Genomic DNA, 10,273 nt, shown 5'->3' on the forward strand with positions numbered 1-10,273 from the left:
CCATAAGTCACTCAACTTGTTCAGCTGACCTGACTTGAATATAAGTAGGACTTAACATTTTAGTTAATCCATTCCCTTATATAATAAATTAATCCTCCATAAGTCATTCAACTTGTTCAGCTGACCTGACTTAAATATAAGTAGGACTTAACATTTTAGTTAATCCATTCCCTTATATAAAATAGGTAGGACTTAACTGATAAGTTAATCCATCCTTAGAATGCCACTGTCCCATACCGGTGCATTAAACCACACAATCCAACAATTGATGTAACAATTAAGGAAATACATCAAACATTCCATAAATAACTATGATAAATATGATATCAAGTTATCACAAAATAGGAATGACTTATTATTTATTTAAGTTTCCTATATCATATGTCCTACACAAACTGATTCTTATACATATGATGATATTTTATTATACCGTCAAATAAACATTCTCCATATCCAATTCATCCTACACATTTAATCTCAATTGCTAAAATATATTAAAAGATTAAATCCATTCGTTTGTTTAAAACATTCAAATAGCAAGCATCATTATGATCGAGTCTATTTAAATTTATTTAAACCCAAACCTAGTTCCTATTTAATGTTCAGGAATCCTAGGCATGTTTCTACGTTCCATCATTCCACAGATATGAAAAATACATAATGTAAACATATAAAAATTCACACCGAAAATCAAATCAAAATCATGCATTTATCAATTCATAACACAAGAACAGATATGAACCAATTTCATAAAACCTATGTTCTAATCCAATTAAACATACATAATTATTTAATTTTATGTGTTTAATAAATCCTGGAATTTCCTAGGCATGTACAGAAATACGAATCAAAGGGAAAGAGATAGAAGAAGAACTTGCCTTAAACTTTCGGATCGAAAGTTAAACTTCTTCTTCCTTGATCTTCTCTCTACAGGATTTTTCTCCTCCTTCCTTCTCTAACTCTCTCTCTCTCTCTAGCATATATCACGTGAATATTTCTAACCCCATTTTACAACATATAGCTATATATTTATAAGCTAAATAAAATAACCCTAACCCTTTTCCCAATCCAAGTCAACTTAAAAAAAAATAAAAAAATAAAATATTAAAAAGGTAAGTAAAATATGTTACGTATATAACTTATGTATATCTTTATTAAATAAATAAATTATACACATTCCATTATTTATTAATGGATTATCCAATAATACTTAAGTTACCATAACATTATAAAGTAACTTAAAACATAATACGTATCAAATCTATGTATATTTTTATTATTTAAATATAAAACATGTACATCAGATAAAATATTACTACCCAGGTTACTATAAAAGTAATTAATAAATTACTTTTCCTTTTATATATATTAAAAAGGTAAGTAAAATATGTTACGTATATAATTTATGTATATTTTTATTAAATAAATAAATTATACACATCCCATTATTTATTAATGGATTATCCAATAATAGTTAAGTTACCATAATATTATAAAGTAACTTAAAACATAATACGTATCAAATTTATGTATATTTTTATTATTTAAATATAAAACATATACATCAATAAAATATTACTACCCAAGTTACCATAAAAGTAATTAATAAATTACTTTCCCTTTTATATATATTAAAAAGGTAAGTAAAATATGTTACGTATATAATTTATGTATATCTTTATTAAATAAATAAATTATACACATTCCATTATTTATTAATGGATTATCCAATAATACTTAAATTACTATAATATTATAAAGTAACTTAAAACATAATACGTATCAAATCTATGTATATTTTTATTATTTAAATATAAAACATATACATCAGATTAAATATTACTACCCAAGTTACCATAAAAGTAATTAATATATTACTTTCCCTTTTGTATATGTATATAATATATATCTATATATATACATGCACAACTATCCATGGGCAATAATCCATACACATCCAACCTCCTATCCAAGTAGTCCATGGGACCCAATTAGTTGGCCCATTACTACTAACCATAACCATAAAAGAAAACTAAAATAAAATAATAAAAGAAAAGAAAACATTTAATTTACAATTAATCAAAACACCATTTAAGCACATAATCTAATTAAACAATTAACACATAGACAAATACAAATAATACATAGACACATAATCAAGTAATCAAGTAATACCAATTCAATTAAACACATAAACAATTGGTCAAATAATCAATTAAATAATTAAAAATACAATTAAAATAAATAAATAAATACCGAGACTATTCTTTTAAAATTAGGGGTATTACAAAAACTATATAGCTCTTGTGTTTGTGTAAATTGCAGAGCAATAAAAGATTTTTCAGAGGAAGCGTAGGAGAATAAACAATTGCATGCTGGAGAAGGCAAAACTCAAGAGGAAGAAGCAGTAATAAGAGCGGTGGCAATGAATTTGTGGGGTTCGAATATTGGGTTTGTTTGTGTATGATTTTGTTGGGTTTGTGACTCAAAATTTGTGTGCATAAAGTTAATTTCCTTTTTCGATTTGGAAGCTGCAAGAAATAGTTTCCTGATTGGTTTTGGAATTCAGAAGACTTGGGGAAAAAGGTTAAAGATTTGGGAAAGAAGTTATACCTGTTATTTTAGAGTTGAAGATGGATATGGTAACTCCTTGTAGGTAAGTTGATCCTTGTCCAACAAGAAATTGGATTTAAGGAATACTTGTCCAACAAGGAATTGAGTTTTAAAGACTCTATAAATAGAGATGGGTATGAGGGGTTTATAGAGAGAAAAGAGAAAAGATGTAAAGTATTTAAAGGTGAGTGTTGTGAGGAGAGGGGAGAGTATATGTAATTCCCGAGTGTATACATGTAGCCTCAAAAGAGATAATGAGTGAGTGAGTGGGGTTTTGACATGTGGTTGTATATTCTCTTCCTTGATTCATAATAGTGAAATTTCTCTCTCCCATGGACGTAACCTTAGAGTTGGGTGAACCATGTAAAATATTGTGTTGTGCGTAAATGTGTATGATTGTTATCTCTATATATGCTTGTGTTAATGTGATGTGATGATGCTTCCGCTGTGTGTGATGAAGAAGGGATTTAACTCTCAACAACAGCCGACCGTTGAGTGGGTTGGAGGGAGTTAATTATCCCCAACAACTGGTATCAGAGCCGATGGTGGGTCAGAGCCTGTGATTGGTCCTGAAGATTAGTAAATTAAATTTGCTGCGAAGTTTGTGACAAGCCAGAGGATGCTCGTTTTCAAGATGGGGCAAAGGTGATAGAGGTGAAGCCCACGAGGAACAAGTTTTGAGGACAAATCAAGAGTGAGTGCTAGTTCTCAAGATGAGGCAAGGGGTATGAAGAATGAAGGGGTTTGCTCTAAGCCCGATAAAGAGCAAAGGGGAGTATGAAGAATGAAGAGGAGATGTTTGTTACTTTGGCCAGAAAAAGAATTGATGAAGATGAGTTGAAGATTAGTGGGTTGCCATGCGTGAGCAATTGAACACCAATGGGGTGGATAGAGAAGATAAAAGAAAAAATGAAGAATGATGAATTTGAGAAAATGTGAAGATTGTTAAAGTGTTTCTCAAGTTCATCATAGTGCTTTATTTGAGGTGGAGAAATTTTCAGTTGAGGTGGAGCTATGAAGAGATCCTTGTTCAAGGTGGAACTATGGAGAAGCACGTGAAGATTAAAATTTAAGCCAAGGTGAGATTGTTAGGTTTGTGGCTCAAAATTTGTGTCCATAAAATTAGTTTCCTTTTTCGATTTGGAAGCTGCGAGAAATAGTTTCCTGATTGGTTTTGGAATCCAGAAGACTTGGGGAAAAAGGCTAAAGATTTGGGAAAGAAGTTATACCTGCTATTTTAGAATTGAAGATGGATATGGTAACCCCTTGTAGGTAAGTTGATCCTTGTCCAACAATGAATTGGATTTGAGGAATACTTGTCCAACAAGGAATTGAGTTTTGAAGACTCTATAAATAGAGATGGGTATGAGGGGTTTAGAGAGAGAAGAGAGAAAAGATGTAAAGTATTTAAAGGTGAGTGTTGTGAGGAGAGGGGAGAGTATATGTAATTCCCGAGTGCATACATGTAGTCTCAAAAGAGATAATGAGTGAGTGAGTGGGGTTTTGACATGTGGTTGTATATTCTCTTCCTTAATTCATTATAGTGAAATTTCTCTCTCCCATGGATGTAACCTTAGAGTTGGGTGAACCATGTAAAATATTGTATTGTGCGTGGATGTGTATGATTGTTATCGCTATATATGCTTGTGTTAATGTGATGTGATGATGCTTCCGCTGTGTGTGATGAAGGAGGGATTTAACTCTCAACAACAGCCGACCGTTGAGTGGGTTGGAGGGAGTTAATTATCCTCAACAGATTTAGCCTAAAATGTTTCCAAATCGATGGAAAGAAGGTCGTGGTAGCCTGGTTGGTAAGGTAGGTCAGGGAGGTAACGGTGATGGTGGTAGCAGGAGTTGGTTTTGTGGTTCAATTGGGTTTGACAGCATGTGATTTACCCTTAATTATTTGAGTTTGTATTAGTTTGGGTGTGGTTGTGTAGTGGTGGCAGTGGGTTTGTGGAAGATATGTCAAAGTCGTTGTTCGCTTGCAAAGAGGATTCGCGCTCGGGAAGGCGATTAATTGGTTCGTCCTTGGCTATGCGAGAGCAGCAGAAGCGAGCACACCGCCATGGAGAACTTGTCGGCGGACCTTCCCAAGCTCGTGGACTTGGTTATTAGATCTTTGCACTCTCCACCGCTGTCGATCTCTCCTTCATGGTGGTACATAGAGGGCCTCTTGAATTTTTCCATTCAGTCTGAAAATTGGTGAATTATACATGCCAATCAGCTTTTGAATTCTACCGACGCGGTGGTGATCGGAAGCAAGAGTCCAAGTGGTTGCTAGGAGTGAAATTTGGTTGGCCTTGCTTTAAGAATTGTTTTACAATTCCCATGGAGAATAGATCTGTCGAGTTTATTTGAGTGGGATCGTCAACGTTGGAGAGATTTTGGAAAATCTGGTGAGTTTTGCCGTCGAACATGGCGGTGAAGGATAAGTTTGACGGCAAAATGGGTTTAAAAGGATTTGTTTTCCCTTTTCTTTTTCTTTTTTTTCTTTTGTTTCTTTGAAGATAAGGTTGTTTTGTTGTTGCAATTTGATTGGTGTCTGAAATTATCATTGCCATGTCATCAAGTTAAGTAGTTTTAAACAAGGATAAATTAGTCTTTTACTATTTCCGTCCAACTTAGCTACCAGAATGTAACAAATCAATAGTTTAGGGGGGGTTTCTTGTAACAAATTAATAGTTTAGGAAGGTTTTTTTGTAGTTCAAGGGGCTTGTTGCGATTGGTCAATAGTTCAAGGGGGTTTATTGCACTTTTTCCCATATTATATAATAAGTTAATTAGTACGTGAAATTAATTAATATATAAAAAAGAGTAATGATACATCTCCACTCACACAACACTAAATCGGCATCTCTAATAAATTGAATACATAACCGTATTATTGCAAACAAGTAATGACATGAAAACTCACAACGCGAGATTCTTATTATGTCACGAAAGGAAAGTAATTAATCGATAATAGTTTGATCTATGTATAAAAAAAGAGGCATCTCTAAATTCAGGGAGTGTATCATTTTTCTATATATAAATAATATTCTGAAATTGAGAGAATCATAGGACAATGTCCCAAATCAAGTCAAAGCTCAAATGCCAGTCTAGCAAGTAATGAACATAGACGGAAAGCTAATCATTAAGAGAGAAGAAAAAGGGTGTAACTGAGAAATCAACATAGAAGAAGAGTCGAGACAACCGAAAAATCAAAAAATAAGTTCAAATCTGGACATCCCAGATTTGACTGTCAAATATTTCTCCCAAACAATAGTATAAATAAATTAAACAAGTTAACTATATACAGGAGCGGAGTCAGTGTATGTCCAGGGACACGTGCCCCTGGCTTGACCCCCTTACTATAATAGATATAGTAAATTTATATATTTTTACATATATATACTAAAAAATTCATATAATGCCCTCCCTAAAATTTTTATTTTCTAAAATTATCTCTTAAATTTTGTATTTCATCTCTAATTTACTCTTTAACTTTGTTTAATATTCTTTAAAAAAAAGTCGAATTTTCCTTTTTGAATCAAACTTCAATTTTTTTCCCTTTTAAAATTGTCTCATTTTCTTTCATTTTAAAATTTTTTGTTAATTATTTATTTTTCTTAAATTATTTATTGGTTGACACATTATTTTGAATAATTTTTCCTCTTTTTCTTGATTTATAAAATATTTATTTATTGTCGTGATTATTAAATATTTTTTTACCCAAGTCATTTTAAAGAATAACTAAATTAAAGAGTTAAGAGAACAACAGTCACTTTATTTCATTTCATTCTTATCTATCAAACTAGCCCTAACTGTTGGGTTTCAGAACCACCTCACAAGTCGATCATGCACCGCCACAACCAACTTCAAGAGCTTGGTAATAAGAGTTATATAACTCCGCCAGGCTCATGAAATTTGACATCTATGGTACTAGTAAAAAAAGGTTTTTGAAGTTTTAAGTGATACTACCGTAAAAGACGAACAAACACGAATTGATAGGTACAACGACATCTCAAAACAACTACTAGCCCTAGGCCAAGCTGTGCTTTGTTGACTCGTGACCTCATCGGGGCTTTTTGATTTGAAGACATATAGGTTAAACATAAGCCTGAATCAATCCAAATACAATGCAATGCAGCACAAGTGTGGATAGATATAAGCGCATGACTGTTTTTCTTAACCCGTTTTTTATTTACGCCCTACTCACTAAATGTTGCTAAGTAGCATGATAAATTAAACAACCATTTTTATATGATATATAAATAACACGATAAATTAAACAATCACTTTTGTGTGGTACATGAATACATATACATATAAACATGAATACATTCTTAAAAAAAAAATATTACATATAAACATAAAGACATTCGTACATATTCACTAAATGTTGCTAAGTAGCATGATAAATTAAACAACCATTTTTATATATGTACGAATGTCTTTATGTTTATATGTAATATTTTTTTTTTTAAGAATGTATTCATGTTTATATATATATGTATTCATGTATCACGCAAAAGTGATTGTTTAATTTATCGTGTTATTTATATATATATATTATAATCAATTTATGTTTTTCATATTGTGCCTTAAGATATTGGAGAAAACTTAAATAATCAATGATATATGTACGAATGTCTTTATGTTTATATGTAATATTTTTTTTTTAAGAATGTATTCATGTTTATATGTATATGTATTCATGTATCACGCAAAAGTGATTGTTTAATTTATCGTGTTATTTATATATATATATTATAATCAATTTATGTTTTTCATATTGTGCCTTAAGATATTGGAGAAAACTTAAATAATCAATGTGTGTTTTTTATATTGTGAAGGGCCTACAACAATGACAGAACGCCCCGAATAATCGACCCGTTTACGAAGCAGAGTCTCGCGAAATCTTCCCTCTTTGCCTTCAATTACTTCTGAAAATGACTTGTAAACTTTATTACGACCGTCCCTCATTGGTTGTCCGTGAATTCTATAATCAAGAAGTGTATCCACGTCTTCTTGTACCAATTTCTACTGGCACATTACTAATTCTCTTGGCATAGATCTACTGGTTGTTAATAGATCGGTAAAAGTATTGTTTCGATAGATAACTCTTCGGTGGGTGTCCACAATTTTATAAGAAAAGAGACTATTGCTGATATAGAATTTCATTTTTCAAATTTATGCAGTGGATTATGAAATTGTCAAATAAATCTGGATAAGGAATTCGATAAATCTTAGAATTAATGAGGGGATGGAATTGATAACTTTTTTATTTTTTTAATCACAATGTATTATTTTTATATATAGCATATTGGATTAAATTTAATTATATGTGTTTATAAAAGAGTTTATAACCGGATTAACTACTTCTATATTACCTACTTTCCTAATTTAAACGCATAAATAAAATAAAATTGATAGCTTCTACTTCCCATTACAAAAGATATATCAAATGAACCTTAGAATTAAAAATTAAACATCTTCTAGAATCACACCCACTATTTATATTAGGAGAGCCTACAAATAAAAGTAAAGGGGATCTCACCGTATATGGTTATCGACTATATATTTGGAGATCAGACTCTAACTAAAGAATCTGAAGAAACATGCCCAATCAGCATAAATGTCATACTAGTGATATTTTCTCACATTTCAAAATAAAAAATGTGAAGCAAGTCAAGCCCCCATGAGAAGAAAGTGAGCACATAAGTTTTTTTGCCAAGATAATAATAATAATAATAATAATAGTAATAATAATAATAATAATAATAAGGGTCAAGCACACAAACACTCCCTGAAGTTTGAGGTAAGGCCATGCAAATGAAAGTTTGCTTATTTTTTAATGACACCCCCTTGTGAAATTTATCTTCCAAACAAAACTTAAAACATGTGAAAAGTCCACTTTACCCTTCACTATTTTATTAATTTTAATTATAAAATTTCAAAATACTTAAATGACCAAATTACCCTTTTCATCTCTCTCCCTATATATATATACACACTCACACACACACACAAACAACCACAGTCACCACCACCCCCAACCTCCATAATCACCACCCATTAAAGCAGATGCCAAAGAGGAGCTTTGCCTCTGCCACCGCCACCTCCTCAACCTAGTCGAAGCTCGGCCTCGGTTCGGACGAACTCGACCTCGAACAAGCCGAGTTTGACTTGGATTCCGGAGTTTTTTGAGGTGGCGATGACTGATCGCTGGAGGTGGAGTCGTGAGCAAGAATCAGCGTTGCGCACAGGACGATGGATTTTCGGCGTGAAACGGACAAATCAGCGATGAGAATGATTCCATAGTGAGCACTGATTTCCGGCATGAAGGAAATGGATCAAGGATTGACAGAGACGTATTGCCCACGCCAGCGTATTTGAGGATGAGATCGGTAGTTCTACCATCGTCAGATCTGGATGATGTGAACAACTGAGGATGAGATCGGTGGTTCCGCCGTCGATAATGAGACGACAGGGGTGGGGGCGGTTGAGGTATGATGATGAGGCGATGGCGGCTGAATAATCGACGCAGATCACTGAATAATCGACGGCAATCACGATGATTGCCGCCACTGTCGTAGTCATCGCCGCCACCCCCACTGTCGCAGCCATCACCACAATCTCTCCTATCTTCTTCCTCTTCACCTCATCTCTTCAACTATGAACCCCCCTCTCTCTACACCCACTATCGCAGCCATAACCACCATCCATCTCATCTCCCTTCTTCCTCTCTCTGTTCTCTCTCCTCTCCACCCACCATCACCACCATAAATAGATAAATATATATACATAGTGATGAACTGTATATATACACACAGGCAGGTTCAGGTTTGTGTTAGGGTTTGAGATGGATTTGGGTTAGGATTTAATCCAAATGTATTTAAGTCAATTGAGATGTTAATTTTATTTTAAAGGGTAATAAGGTCAATTTACCATCTTCAAGGTCTCTTTGTCTATTTTTCAAACTTAAAAGGGTGTCATTGTCCAAAAATAGACGAACTTTTATCTGCAAAACCTTACCCCAAATCTCAAGGGATGTCTCTGTACTTTACCTTAATAATAATATAATTATGAAAAAATAATAATAATAATAATAAATAAATAAACAAACCATACAAATATGGATATTACCTAATCTAACAACTTTTAATACCTTGCTCAGATGTCTAAAGCCAATCAATTTTTTTTCTCCTCCTTTTTCTCTCTCATTTTCATCTGTAAATGACCATCTCACCATTTCATTCCCACCTCATGAAAATATACACCAGCGGACAATTGTTAAGGGCAGAAAGTCTATCACCCAAGGTCTTGACCACGGTATTTTTGCAAACTAGTAATGATATGAAAACTCAAACTAGTAATGATATGAAAACTCGGAGCTCGTGACCCTTATCATACAACACTAAGTTGGCTTCCTCCAAATTCAGAGGGTGTATCATTTTTCAATACATAAATAATTCTGAAATTGAGAATCATAGAACGGATATCCCAAATTACAGCAAATCAAGTCAAAGCTCAAATGCCAGAGTCTAGCAAGTAATGAACATAGAAGAAAAGCTAATCATTAAGAGAGAATAAAAAGAGTGGAATTGAGAAAACAACACAGAAGAAGAGTCGAGACAACCGAAAAATCAACAGAAGCTCAAATCTGGACATCCCA

Source organism: Cornus florida, unplaced genomic scaffold (genome assembly GCF_030987335.1).
Source record: "Cornus florida cultivar Cherokee Brave unplaced genomic scaffold, ASM3098733v1 CherokeeBrave_3.0.0_Hap2_Chr10, whole genome shotgun sequence".
Lineage (NCBI taxonomy): Eukaryota > Viridiplantae > Streptophyta > Magnoliopsida > Cornales > Cornaceae > Cornus > Cornus florida.